At 43.6% G+C, this 15,536-nt stretch overlaps 1 long non-coding RNA gene across 1 annotated transcript; it reads left to right on the top strand.

Moving 5' to 3' along the window:
* Positions 1 to 887: 887 nt before the first annotated feature.
* LOC134215305 (uncharacterized) lies at positions 888 to 2,961 on the top strand. Its single transcript, XR_009980109.1, has 3 exons — positions 888 to 1,306; positions 2,176 to 2,344; positions 2,399 to 2,961. It is a non-coding gene; the product is annotated as an uncharacterized LOC134215305 (long non-coding RNA).
* Positions 2,962 to 15,536: the final 12,575 nt, after the last annotated feature.

The following is a 15,536-nucleotide window of genomic DNA, read 5'->3' as shown; positions in this document are numbered from 1 at the left end:
TTTTGAGAATTAATGACTGTATCGCTTGTTTGTAATAGTGAGGCAATTGGTACTGAAAAGTGCAGCAGCGAAAGATAAATTTTGTTTACAACTGGGGTGGGTGGAAAGGGGGTGTTAATAATATGCCAGCTGATGCATAATGTTGCCAGACTTGACGAAATGTTTATTCTATATCATAACACATGTTCACGGTGTATCAAATATGTGGGTATTTATCGGTTTAAATTTTGTAATTCACCACTTGGAATTTAACAGAAGCTTACATAACATGTTTAAATATTTATTTCTGGTATATTTGTTCAATCCGACAAACAGCAATGATTTTTTCCAATAAACAAATCTGGCAACGGTGAAGAGATGATTATTTTCTTCAGAGACGTTGTTATTATATAGAGACACGCGGAGAGAATAAAAGCAATTCTGGCTTCACGGCCCCCAGACAAAACCAATGCTGTGTGATCGACAACATATAAAATTGTGAGAACTTGAAGTGACTCTCAACATGAACAGTTATTTCATTTGTCTCACCTCCATATCCTGCCTTTTTCAGCACCATTGCCAAATATTCAACAAGAAATATAATTAAATATAATATTTAAACTTGCTATGAAAACTCTGAAAACAGCTTACTTTACTTAACTTTTCAAACTTTTTAATGATTTATATAATATTGATTACAATACTTATCTCGCATTTAGCACCGATTGGTAATGTTTGTTTACTCGTTTGGTACCGTTCGATTGGTACTTTCGGCTTCACTCTTCGCGGGTCTCTATCTATAAACAACGTCCATGATTTTCTTGTGTATGCACACCTTTGTTTGCGTGTTGGCTGGCGTATACGTTGTATTGTTCGGATTGAATGAAGTTGCATCGCGTAGATTTTGTTCTCACCATTTCACTTATTGCGCTAGTGAATTTGAGTCTTCCGCATTTTATTGCATTTACAATACGGTCGTCAAATTTGTCTCTAACTTCGATTTTTGGAAAGCAGTTTTCGACAGTTTTTGGACGTGAAGTGAATTAATCGGTAGTGAAGATTGAATAAAAAGGTGAAACTCAGTTAGTGAATATGTTTTAGGAGTGATTAAATCAAGGAAACAGTGGGAAAAGATCAAGTGAAAAATCAAGTGCGTGTGTATGTGTTTGCTCCGAACGTTCGGAGTTAGTATGCGTTCGATAAAAATACGAATGCCGGCCCAGGAAAAAAGGCAGTTTTCAGCGTTTTTCCTGCAATTCCTCAGTAATTGTTAATTTGGATGAGTGAAAAATTAATATGAAAATGTAATGAATATGCAATGATGGAGGTAAGTCGGCAAATAGCCCCAACATATTGAATTTAGTTCGAAACTTTATTAGTGTTAGTGCGGATTCGAATAAAATCATCGTCATTATCGGATTGATTACGGTTTATAGAGCCTTAAGCCTTTCACATGCACAAATAGAATTTTCAAACATAGTTAGAAACAGTCTAGTTTAAATTTGACGGACAAAAATAGTTCAGATGCGCTCGGGTTTAAATAAATAAATTATTTCGGGTCCGGATCAGGTACCGTTATCGGAATGAAAAAATCTCGGGTACAAGTCGGTTCCGAGTTTGAAATAACTTTATAAACCGTTTTGAAGTTAAAAAATGTTTTGAAGCCTATCGATGATTCTGCCCGTTCTGCACATTTAATCATGATAATATAATTATATATAAAATATTATAATGAAAATATATTACATGGTTACATCATTTTATGTTTTGTTTTTCAGGCAAAAAATACATAATTTCCTAAAAGATGGAGCAGCAGTAACTTTGTATTTATTGTATCTAATGAACTATGAACTCAAAGTTATAAATATATTTATAAATATATTACAATAACTGTTTTCTCACTTGCTAGCTTTTTATACAATTCTTATTATTTCGTACTTCTCTCGCTGTGATGGATAGAAATAATTTCGATGCAGCTGTAACGTGGCATAAAAACCAAATACATATAACTTCGAAAACCACTGAACATCAGTTTGCTCTTCGCAACTTTGCCGGAGAAAACCCGTAAACATACATTGTATCCGACTAGCCTGTAATGAGTAGCTTTCGCAGAGTGCATCTGACAGCGGAGAATTAAAAGTACGAACTCATGGTTTTCTCATTATCTTTGCATGTCGGAAAACTCATTTCTGTCAGCCCATTACCCGGAAACCCGAATGAATGCCCGTGTGTATCCCCAAGCCCGGCCCAGTTCCGCACATCACATATGCTCGGACCCAATGGTGAACGAAAACTTTCCCACTCACAACCACACAAACGGAGACTTATGTCGTCCCATTGGGAGTTCCAATCTCCGGCATCTTCCGTAAGAGACACAGCTTTTGAAACACGAAACCATTCTTATCTATTTAGTTTACAGCTCAGCACTTCGCCACCGCACCGCAGCCTCCTCGACGATAGTCAACAACACCGGCACCGATGGAGATGATCTGACATATCCGGCTCCACTGGAGTCAGAGCCGGTCGGGTTACGGGCCAAGACGACAAACAGTTTTACAGCAATAATCAAAAAGTCGAAGTGCAAAACATGACGGGAAGCACCGACAAAAAGAGCGCGCGCGTGGAGGCACCCCGAAAAAAAACAGGAAAAAACTTGTTGGTTAACATGGTTTTCTGTGCTCTTCATAATTGAAAATCTCTGTAGCGCAACAGAGCGAAAGCAGCTTATGTGAGACGGGGGCGGTGGAAAGCAGGTTCCGCAGCAGCAAAGCACCCAGCCAGTTAGAACTTTACCAACCCCTCCGATTTGCCGAGTAATGTCGCATTTTTTCTCGTCTGTCGCTCCGAGATTTTAAATTACGGATGATAAGGGTTGCAGTTTCGTGGAAATATAAATATAGGAAGGTTTTCCGTGAAAGTTATAGAAAATGTCAAACATCACAAGGCATGAAGCTTCAATCAATTATTCCATCAATCAATCAAAACTAGGATATAATAAACCATTTTTAATAAGTAAAAGGTTATGAAGTTCTTTAGCTTTAAAATTTAATAAAATATAGTAATAAAATACAGGGTAATGTTACCAGTGCTCAACAAATCGTGTTCTTTGTATTCCGATTGGTATGAAATTTTCCCAAAACGTAAAAAAATAAAACCTATCTGAATAGCCGTTTGACATTACATATGGATATTTGCGAACCATTTTCTACGGACGTCAGACACACAACATCTGTCCATACCGTTGCCAGTTCCACTACACCGACCTTCATCCCTGGTGCCTTCCCCCCGCAATCAAATAGCCCATTCCGTTCTACCCGGTAGACTCGTTTCGCATCGTTCCGTCAAGAGTTACGACTTGAATATATTTTAATTACGAAAGCTGGAAAAGCGTCGCAACAGCTTGGTCCAAGGAATGAATGTGCCCTCGGAGAAGTTGCCTTTTTCTCCATTCTCCGTGAAAGCCCCATCCTCATCCTGTCCTGTGTGCTGCTCACTGGTCCGTTTGTTTCCCTGTCTGTTGGCTCTCACGGCATTCAGTCAGGATCTAAGGTGTGCTTGCTTAAGGCACACCACCCGAGATGATTATGAAGCTCGCCAAACATCCGAGGACGGAGGACAACAATGCGCAAACAAGGGCAACGCAACAACAGTGTAATATTTTCCCGTGATATTATTCTGTCCTGACACTACCTTTCAAGCCGGCGAGCTTTCTGACAGTCTCACCGGTTGAAGCTCGTCGTTCTGTAAGATAGGTTATAGTTTTAATCTATCTGAAGTACTTTTTATGAGATAAATCATGCAATTCCCTTCAGAATGAAAGTTGAATTGCCATAATGAGTGTAAAGTCAGAAAAGTAATAAAACTTAAAATGACAGATATGTGTCTCGTTGAAGTTCCAGCACGTTCCAGTCTAACCGATCCAAACGAGCAAAATCTTTTCAGTGAAAACTGACTGTTTTAAATCTCTGACAATTCATTTCATTTATTTAGCTTACAACAGATAACACTGAATCTACAATTTGACGCCACATTACACGGTTCGAGGCCATATCTCTCTTTTTTTACAAGGGAGAATGCATTTATACACTAACCCAGCACACGTGCATTGTAGTTGCCAAACTACCACACGGAAGTGTGCTGGAGTGTCGGACTCGACCGTACCGGTAATACCGACTAAACCCCCTTGGGCTCCGCCATCGTTTCCCCCAGGAACTACCTCCCAGTACTACTTCTGTGGGACTGCCGCACTGCCTGGTCGGAAGTGAACACCATTTTTGCAGGGTTGCTGTCCGGCATACTTCCAATATGGCCTGCCCAACCAACCCTTCCAACATTAGCTACCTTTTTGATACTGGGTTCACCGTATAGTTGGACGAGCTCGTAGCTCATCCTTCGCTGCCACACACCATCCGCTTGCACACCGCCAAAGATGATCCAAAGCACGCGTTGTCATTATTACAACTATAAATATATACAACTGACTTATCTTACAAAACTGACTTAAATATGTTTTTTTGTATTGCTGTATCTCTTCTTCCCACGGAAATTTTACTCAATTTCCGTCAAAAGCAGAATTACTCATAGTTTTGAGTTGTCCTGTTTTTGACGGAAATTATGTAGTTTTTTTTTTCTTTTTTTGTTATCTCTCACCAAAAGGCTCTACGATTGAGCCTCCTGGAAATGGACACATCTATGTTCTCAGCAAATTGGCAACACAAAAAAACTAACAGTTAGACTAATTGCTGAGAACTAAAATTAACAAAAATAATAAGGGCAGTGGAGCAAAAGGACATGAAAACTGCCATTGTGTTTTAAGTGAACATTAGTCCTTTTAAGAAAACATATTACTTTAATTTAATACAAATATTTAAACAAAAATGAATCTTTGGAGGGTTAATATATTGCATTGGTAATTTATGTGTACTAATGTTATTTTTCAAATAATGCCTGACACTATTTTTAAAGCTGTATCTATTTGATATGCGCTGCAAGTCTTGGGGAAGACGGTTAAACTTTGATGGACCAATAATTGAAAATCGTTTCTGACCAAAACTGGGGATTGCTCGAATTTGTACAAGATTGTTTACTCGCCTTGTGTTATGAATTCGTGAAGTTATTTGTAATACAAAATTATGATGGATAGTTGTGTTATTGATAACTCATGAACAAGCATAAGAGCTTGTAGTTCACATACTCCAATTAGTGGTAGTATTTTATGAGGTAGGTTCGAATATAGGTTCACTGATGGATAAAGTATGGGTAGCTTGAATATGGTTTTTATGCATCTATTCTGTAAAGTTTGTAACCTTTTGAGCTTCGATTTACATGCACGGCCCCAATTAAAAATCAAATAGCTCAATATTGAGTGAATATGTGCATTATAGAATTGTAGAAGTATTTTTTTAAGGGACAAAACTACTGACACGTCTTAATACTCCACACAATGATGATACATTATTACAAACATGTTTTATATGAACATCCCAAGAAAGAGTATTGTCCAAATGAACTCCCAGACAGTGGCGTAGCCACGGGGGTGGTTTTGGGCATAAAACCCCCCCCAGAGACAAAATTTTTAGAACAAATTTTTTATTTGAAAAAAAAAATTGTTCAGAAAACCCCCCCCAGACCAATTTTCTGGCTACGCCACTGCTCCCAGATATTTGAAAACTGAGACACATTCAATTTTATTAGGCCCAAGTATTGGATCCTTTAGTTGCGGCAAAGATCTTCTTGACGAATGGAATATCATGTCATAGTTTTATCAATATTTAGTGATAATAGGTTAGTTAGACAAATATTTTTGTAGTTTCTCTAAATCGTGATTATAATGCGAAATTATAACTTGGGGATTACTATTGGAGTAAAAAAGAGCAGTGTCATCTGCAAAAAGTCTAGGGGTTCCTTTCAGACCAATTTTGTATAAATCATTAACATAAATTAAGAAAAGTAACTGTCCAACATTACTTCCTTGTGGAACTCGCGTGTTGATTAACTTGAAAGAGCTTTTTTCACCATCTAATGATACGAACTGCTGATGATTATGTAAATAGCTACAGATTAAGTCATTAGCTCTACCTCTGATGCCATATCGATCGAGCTTCTTAAGTAAGATTTCATGATTCAATGTATCAAAAGCCTTCTTCAAATCGAGAAACAGAGCGCCTACGTGTTTTTTAGTCGATAACAGATATCAAACTATTAACTAACTCATTAATGGCTATAGTTGTATTACAGCCTTTCCTAAAGCCATATTGCATACTATAAAGTACGTTATTCCGTTCAATGAAGGTTAACAGCCGGTTGACTAAAAGCTTTTAAAGAATTTTGTTAGCGTGGATATAGGCCGGTAATTATCCGGTTTGCAAGGATCACCATTTTTAAAAATAGTCACTATTCTGGCTAATTTGAGAAACTGTGGATAGCACCCAGTCTCTACTATTTTATTGAAGCAATCAGATAAAATTTGGCAAATAAGTCAACATTGCTTGTTACTATACTAGCTATATTTTATATATTTTACTATACTTGTTATTTTACTATACTTATGTTATCCGGTCCAGGATTTTTATTATATTTCCGTGGGATAGAAAGAGAGAGAGAGCAATACAATTTTACTCAGTCACTGAGTAGGTGAAAGTTAGCGTGCATACAACGTATATAGCCTCCACCAAAGTAAAGATTCCACTTCTCTTCACCTCGACAAAGGATGTCACCATGCTTCGTACGGAGCTTGACAAAAAAAAAACACACACATACTGAACGGTTGAGCCCCTTTACCTGATCCAAAATACCTTCAATAGCTGCTGAGCGAGGGGCAATCAACCGGGCATCGAAGTTAGAGGTGGAAAGAGGAACGTGCGTTCATGCAGGCGATGGGTTTCTTGTATTGTAGCACAATTTTTCTTCTGAACGTTTCGAAGTGGCACGATAGTTCTCTTTATTTGTCAAAATTACTGGACATACTGGACGAACTTCATTTAAATATAATCTACACTTAATCTATAACACATTAAAAACACTCGACCGTGTGTATGCTGGACGTGATCTGTCCCGGGCCGTGATCTAGTTGCGACTGCCGATGTTCTCTTGGGAAGGTACCGGAGAGACCTTCTTCCAACGATGATCGCTTCGGTAGTTCGTCAGATCGGTTTAACTCCGACAATCCACTCTCTGCTCTCCTTATCACATACGCTGATAACGGACGATGCGATGGGGAGATAACGATGCTCTACCTGAATTCCGTGTCCTATACATACGGTGGCGACTGGTGGTGATTCTGCTGTCGATCGTTTAATACCGATGAAGGCAAAAGAGTTTCAATAGCTTCCTTCCTTGCTAGGGGGCAGTCCCTGTATTCGCGGGTGCGAACACATACCTTCAGTTTAAGCTGTGCGACGTGGGCACGAAGATCATCTGTAACACCGCAGTCGACTACCAGAATGTTGGCAAGCATTTGCTGCCCCAGAAATGTGAGTTTTATTCACATGATGTTCCCGGAACCAAGCCTCTTAATGGCGGACCTTCGGAAAGTGAGGGCACTCTTTCACATAATTGTGGAGTGGGAGAGATACCGCCCGAAGAAACATGACGTGACGCAGTGTGACAACTGTCTTGCGTTCGGCCACGGAACCAGGAAATGCCACGTGAAGCCTCGTTGTGGCAAGTGTGCCGGAGCGCATCCAACCTCGACATGTCAATGGATGCAAAAAGCAATCGAAATCAAGTGTGCCAATCGCGGTGCTAATCATGACGGCAGCAGTCGTGCCTACCCAAAACGTAGGGAATTCACTGCCATCCGCAATAAGGACTCTTCCAAGAACCAGCCCGGGTGACGACGAGATCCACCTCCACCGATGAATGAGCAGCAATTTCTACCTCTGTGGTATGCTGTTCCAAACTTCTCACCACTACAGCCAAACCAACATAAGATATCCCGTGTCCCAGTCTCCTCTGTGCAGCAACACCTCGTGGCAGCCGCCGCTACTCCGCCGTTGCGAAATCCTCTCCCATCCGCCCGGGGGAACGATGATCCCACTGACCAACATGCCGAAGACCTCTTCTCCTCGGAGGGAAATCAAGGAGCTCACCCTGAGCTTGTTCCGACGGCTGCTGGAACGCTATCACTGTTCGAGCCGCCAGGCTCGAGAATGCCGGAAATCAGAGGAGTTTGCTATCCGTTCCTCAGAACGGCACACAGAAACCAACAGTCCCAGGAATAGCACTAAAAACAACACTATTTAACTTTCTTCTGCCCCACAGAAGGAAGATTTTGCACAGTCCGTTTCACTTCACTATGTCGTGATCTTCACGATACCTTTACCCTGTCCAGCTGGTTGTGAATTCCACTCACTCACGACGAACCGTACCGATGTACCAACGTTTCTTTTAGTTCATGCCCTCCAACGTAATCAGAATCGATTTCGGATACCAATAGAAATCGATTTAGTTTCACAAAATAGCTACAACTGCACACCTTTATTGAATGGTCGACCGAACGAACGTGGTTGGAAATGCACAACACAAAACGACCGTACTACATCTGCACGCTACCGGTGTTTATTTTGAACTAATTTCATTTGCATGTGATGATGGTTCCAGAGCGCGCTGAGAGAATTTCAATTCAGCGAGAACTTATGCTATACCTTATGCAACGTACACACCAGTCAAGCAGTTTGACGAACATTGACTCCGCCCCCAAGAAAACGCTTCGGTTGCTGCTTCGTTTGCACGTGTGTGAAGTTGTTTGAACAACCATTTGACAGTTGGCGGCTCGGTTGGAAAAAATTAAAACGGTTTGATTTTGGTTTGAGTAGTCGGGGGCGGAGTCAAGGTACGCCGAACATGTTTGAGCATTTGTAGTGAAGTTGCACAAACCCCCATATATTTTTTGATGGTTGGTGCTCAAGTTGTCGCTTCGGTCGTTCGTGTGTGATATTGTTGGTCGAATAAATTGATTGTTCGTGCCGCTGTTGGAAAAACTTGATGGATGTTTGAATAAACGAGAGGTGGAGTCAATGTTGGTCAAACTGCTTGACCGTGTGTACGTTCCATTAGACTAGTTCATTTGTTTGTTTGTTTTGTTTGTGATGTCCGATTAATCGAAAATAGTGAATGGTGCATCTCTTCAATGGGTGGTTCATCAGCTCAATCCATGGGAGGCGATAGTAAATTGATGTCGACGGCGAACATTGATGATCGAATTCTGGAACTATAAAGGATCCGGTAGATCGAACAGATTACCTTATGATTATTGGAGCGTCAATCACCTGATTGCGCTTCGTTTGCGCATTGACGGACTGCTCGTCCGATCTTTGTAGCTTCCGGAAAATGGTGCGATGATGCCGGATGAACGAGGGATGTAGACATGATGAGGCAACAGATGGAATACAGGATTACCTATGAACGAGAGAAGACCCGGTAGATCGAACTGACTCGGATAGAAATGAAGGAACGCTAATCACCTGATTGCGCCTTACATGCGCGTTGAGCCAGATTCGGTCTGCTCTACCGGTCTTTGAAGGGCGAGGAACTGCTGTTTATTTCATGGGAAGGGTGAGGAATGTCCTGTGAACAAAAAAAGACCCGGTAGATCGAACTGACTCGGTTAAAGTTGATGGAACGCTAATCACCTGATTGCGCTCTATTTGCGCGTTGAGTCAGATTCGGTCTGCTCTACCGGTCTTTGTAGAATCAGGAACCGCTGATTATTTCGTGAAATAGACGAAGAAAAACCTATGGACAAAAAGGATCCGGTAGATCGAACTGACTCGGCTAAAGTTGAAGGAACGCTAATCACCTGATTGCGCTCCGTTTGCGCGTTGAGTCAGATTCGGTCTGCTCTACCGGTCTTTGTAGATTCAGGAACTACTGCTGTCTTCGTGGTTTGCAATGGGCAGAATTGCGATCTTCGCAACTGGCCTCACGACGGTATCAGCTTCAGCGGTCTTTAGCGTGACAACGCGAACGATTCCATCCTCCCCTGGATGAAGTTTTGTTATTCTCCCGAGCGGCCATTGCATAGGAGGTGCGTTCTCATCCTTGACGATGACGATTTGATCCAACTGGACCAGGACCGGTGACTTGCAACCCTTTGTTGCTCGTGACTGAAGTTGAGCAAGGTACTCCGGATACCACCGAGCCCAAATGTTTTGGAACAACTTTTGAGTGAGCTTCCAGTGGTCAAGACGGTTGTGTGGAGTGTTGATGTAGCTTGGCTCCGGAACAGCTTGCAAATTGGAGCCGACCAAAAAATGGCCAGGTGTCAGTACATCCAGGCCATCAGGGTCTGACGGAATTGGAGTCAATGGCCTTGAGTTTAAACACATTTCTATCTGGGCCAATAGAGTGATCATATCCTCGTAACACAGATTAGTGTTACCGACTTCACGAAGAAGGTGATGCTTCGCAGACTTGTCCGCAGCTTCCCATAAGCCCCCAAAGTGTGCGGCGCGGGGTGGGATGAATTTCCACTGAATTTGATTTTCGGCGCACCAGGTTTGAATTTGGTTTCGGTCGTCATGGTTGGATTTTAGCATCTCATATATTCGATGGAGGACGTTGGATGCTCCTTTGAATGCGGTTCCATTGTCCGAGTGAAGCTCCCTAACAAGACCGCGGCGAGCGACGAACCGGCGGAGAGCCGATAGAAAGGCCTGCGTGGATAGATCTGTGATCAACTCAATGTGAACAGCCTTTGTAGCAAAACAAACGAATATGCCTATATATGCCTTGTTTGGCCCTCGATTCCGCACCGGTGATTTGACGTAAATTGGCCCACAGTAGTCTATTCCTGAGATAGCGAATGGCCGTGCCGGGGTGACACGAGACTTGGGAAGATCTGCAGTGCTCTGCTGGATCAAGACCGGCTTGTTTCGAAAACATTTCACGCAGCGGTGATACGTATGGCGAAGAAGATTCCTCCACCGATTACCCAGTACTTCTGGCGCATTGTAGCCATCATTAATTGTGGCCCGGCATGTAATAAAACCTTGTGGTAATGTTCAGCGAGTAATAGTGACAGTGGATGCTTTGCAGATAAGATGACTGGATGCTTTATGTTATCCGGAATTTCAGCATTCGAAAGGCGTCTGCCTACACGGAGGATTCCGTTATCATCGAGGCGAGGCTTCAAAAACTTGAGTGGGGACGATTTTATGGTTTGGTCGTTGGACGATAACTCTTCCGAGTAGAGCTGTGCCTGGGCAAGGCGAGCAAGTGTACAATCAGCGGCTTCAAGATCAGTCGTCAGGAGCACGTTGGTGGTCGTTTTTGTTATTCCTTGTATTTTTGCACGCAGGGCATTGATGTACTTCAAGCAATACGCTACAACACGACGGAGTTTGGTGTAGCTTGAAAAACGTGCAAACAACTGATCTGCTAATTGATCATTGGGAGCAATGAATGTGGTGAGTGTAACCATACGGGCTTCTTGCGTGGTGAATTCTGTTTGTGGTACATCTAGACCAGGTGAAGGCCAACGGCTGGGAAATTCTGATAACAATGGAGGACCGCTCCACCATCTGGCCCGATTGCTGAGGTCCGTAGGCAGCATGCCACGGGAAAGTTCATCAGCCGGGTTTTCATTTCCTGGAACGTGCCTCCAAAGGGAAATTTCGGTGGCAGATTATATGGTGGAGACACGATTCGCAACGAATGTTTTCCACCGGCTTGGTGGAGATTGTAACCATTGGATCACCGTGGTTGAGTCTGTCCAGAAGAAGACGTGACTAGGCGTTTTGATCGATTGTTCAACTTTCCGATACAACTTGGTGGACAATACGGCAGCACAAAGCTCAAGTCGTGCTGTGGTGTGCTTCGTGGCGAGAGGAGCAACCCTTGATTTTGATGTTAAAAGATTAACCCTGACGTGATCGGTATCCAGTGTGCGGACATACAGCAAGCTCCGTAGGCGACGTCCGAAGCATCAGAGAAAAAATGCAGCTGAACCACAGAAACGCCAGGAGAAGATACAAAGCGTGGAATCTTAATTTCGGCCAGAATGGAAAGCGTAGCATGGAACTGCTTCCATTCCTTTTGCAGCCTTTCAGGCAACGGACGATCCCACTCATAGGGAGAGTTATCTTCGTTCTTGAGTTTCCACAAGCGCTGGCTATTACGGGACCAACGAGGCCTAACGGATCAAAAATCTTAGCGATGTATGATATCACCTTTCTCTTCGTGAGAACAGACGCTGGTAGCGGAAGGTCAACGTTGAATCTTAGTATATCGTTCTTCGTATCCCATACCAATCCAAGGGTCGTTACGGAGTGATCGTCTTGAAGTTCGTGGACGGGCTTGATAGCACGGTCTTCAGGTGAAACATCGGCTAATGCTTCCGGAACGTTCGAAGCCCACTTCTTCAGCGAGAAACCGGCCGACTCGAGCATGGTGGATATCTGACGACGCTTTTCTACAGCAGAGGCCACATTGTCTTCTCCGGTAAGTAGATCGTCCACATAAAAATCTTCGACGACGGCTTCTACGGCTTTCGGGGAGTTTTCTCCTTCGTCTCTTGCTAATTGTTGTAAAGTGCGCGTTGCCAAGAAGGGTGCCGAAGCCGTTCCATACGTAACTGTAAGAATTTCGTAGGTATCGAGAGGGTCCAACGGCTGTCGGCGGAATAGTATACGTAGGAAGCGTTGATCAACAGGAGAATGTAGTATTTGACGATACATTTTCTCGACGTCAGCGACAATGGCAATAGCGTGGAATCGAAAGCGGATAATGATGGAATCGAGATTCTGTTGAACGACTGGTCCAACGAGCAGTGTATCGTTGAGCGACATTCCGGAGGAGGCGTCGAATACCACTCGAAGCTTCGTGGTGGTACCGTCGATCATGCTCGGAATGTTGAAGTGTGGGTCGGCTAATGGAACGTTTGACATGTTCCACGCCGCTGTGTTTATAAGAACTGTCGGGAGAGAAGCAGTGGGTTTTCTCATGACGAGAAATTCGAGTGTGGTGGAAAAGCTGCTTGTTTTGGATTCAATTGTGGCAGTGATTTGACGTTTCACTTTTCTGACGGATTCCCCAAGTCCGGCGACGGTTACATCCACGCTAGTTCGGCGGATGCCGAGATCGTTTGTCAACTTTTTCGTAATAAAATTGGACATCGATGCGGAGTCCAAAAGCGCTCGAACCGGAAATCTTCTGTCGTTATGGTCGACAACGAAAAGCGAAACCGTTTCCAATAAAACTGTGCTGTGCTTCGATTGGATAGCCATGCTGACTTCCGGTGGATGCGCAGATCCAGAGGTACCAGCAATCACTGGTGTGGATAGTTTAGGTTGCTGTGCAGAAATAGTCGACGTTTCGATAGGAGTGGTGGTCGAATTTGAGACTGCTACGTTCTCGTGCAGCATAGTATGATGCCTGGCCTGACAAGTTCGGCAACTGAATCTAGATCTGCAAACTCGTGCTTGATGGCCAAGCCGAAAACAGTTCCGACACAAGCTCCGCTGGACTACCAACTCTCGTCGTTGGGATATGGACAGCTCATTAAAGGTCGGACACTGATGTAACAGGTGGTTTTGGCTGCATGCAGGGCATAGTTGAACATTTGATATAACTTCAGCGGTGGCTGGGTTTGCCACGGATTTGAACGCAGGAGTTTTCTTGGTTGAAGGTCCGGCCACCTTGATGCTAGTCGACAGAGATCGTTGCTGTAAGTCACTGGCTACAGACTTCAGCATACGAATGTGCTGCGAGAGAAAGTCGATCAGTTCGTCGTACCTCACTTCGTCTTTCTGGCGAGTCTCGTGCTCCCAGGCACGAAGCGTTGAGGTGTCTAGCATCTTAGAAAGAATGAAGATAAGTGGAGTATCCCAGTGGATTACAGGCTCCCCCAGCTTGGCCAGAGCCTTCACACGACGCTGAAACTCGTCTACTAATGTGTTGAGATCGGCGGCGGATTCCTTGTTCATTACTGGTAGATCGAACAAGCCTCGAAACAGTTCTTTTTTTAGGAACCGCTTGTTGTCATACCGCTTTAACAACGCATCCCACGTCGATGCATAGTTGTCCGCTTGAATATCCACGCTTTCAAATGGTTTCTTGGCCTCTTCTTCAAGCGACTGCAGAAGGTAGTGAAGTTTGTTTACAGTCGGTATATCGTCGTTGCTGCGGATCATCGAAATAAAGTTGTCCCTAAATGATATCCATCTTGATTCATCGCCACTGAACTTAGGAAGGTCTATATTCGGTAGCCGATGATGGAAGCTAGCAGCAGATTGCTGACCGAAGCTGCCGATCATCGTTGAACTCATCATCGGTTGATTGCTTGTCTGCTTCGAAAGAAGGAATCCCTTGAGCACACAGTATCTATTTTCGAAAGCAGTCCGCACCTCAATGTGCTCCTCAAAATGGTCGCTGTCAATCATCTCCATTTCGCCCTGGGCATGATGAAACTCCTTGTTAATCTTGTCGAGGGATTCAAGGCGAACGGACGCTTGATTGGCATGTAGCTCATGGTTGTACTCCGCAACAAACTTTTCCACCACATCTCTAATCGCTAGCACACGCTTGAGCTTCAAAATGCTTTGATCCAGCTTCTTCTGATCCTTGGAAGGCATCTCACTCACCACTCGAACTTCTCGCGATGAACGGAAAACGACACAATCGAAACGGAAAACTCCTTCCCGACGCGGTGTACCGTTTCTACGCGAACCGAACGTGAGTAGAACAAGATCGAACGAATAGCTCCTTCCCGTCGCGATGCACTACTCAAAACGCAATAAACGACGGAGGTACCAAGCAATCGATCGATAATCTCCTTCCCGTCTCGTCGTGATACCCCTACACGAACGCGAACGACCGAAAAGGACACGATAAAATCGGTACGAAAAATCCTTCTCGTCGCGTCGTATCCTTTTTATCGATAACTGTGTCCGCTAGAACGCCATCAATTTCGAATAATGTCTAATTTATTAGTTCCATCAGTTTGATGTGCCAATAGTTGTGTGCTACACTGTAGGCCCAAAGGCAATCAATCACGGCAAATAAAATGCCAGGAGCCACTACAACAGGTCGAAATCCTCAAAAATGCCTTGATTAAAATGCTGCAATCGACAGTTCCACTGAATCGATGCTTCGCGATGCGCTATATGCGATACTTCCAATTAGCATGCAATTATGCCGCCATTCCTTGCCTCCGTAATCGGCGCGAAATGTAGGCACGGCCCGTGCAACAATGGCCAAATATCTCCACAAAGAGTCAAATGAAATAAACGGCCTACCTTTGTGTGGTCACCTGCTTTGACCACTTACCGCGATGGCGCCAACTTGCTTCTGTCGCTGATTCCTGGTTTGATGTTGTCATCCTATCTGGCTCGAAGGACCAATGTTCGAGCCGCCAGGCTCGAGAATGCCGGAAATCGGAGGAGTTTGCTATCCGTTCCTCAGAACGGCACACAGAAACCAACAGTCTCAGGAATAGCACTAAAAACAACACTATTTAACTTTCTTCTGCCACACAGAAGGAAGATTTTGCACAGTCCGTTTCACTTCACTATGTCGTGATCTTCACGATACCTTTACCCTGTCCAGCTGGTCTGTGA

This window comes from Armigeres subalbatus, chromosome 2 (genome assembly GCF_024139115.2).
Source record: "Armigeres subalbatus isolate Guangzhou_Male chromosome 2, GZ_Asu_2, whole genome shotgun sequence".
Lineage (NCBI taxonomy): Eukaryota > Metazoa > Arthropoda > Insecta > Diptera > Culicidae > Armigeres > Armigeres subalbatus.
Note: the sequence above shows the minus strand (reverse complement) of the source record. Positions and strands in the feature narration are given on the sequence as shown.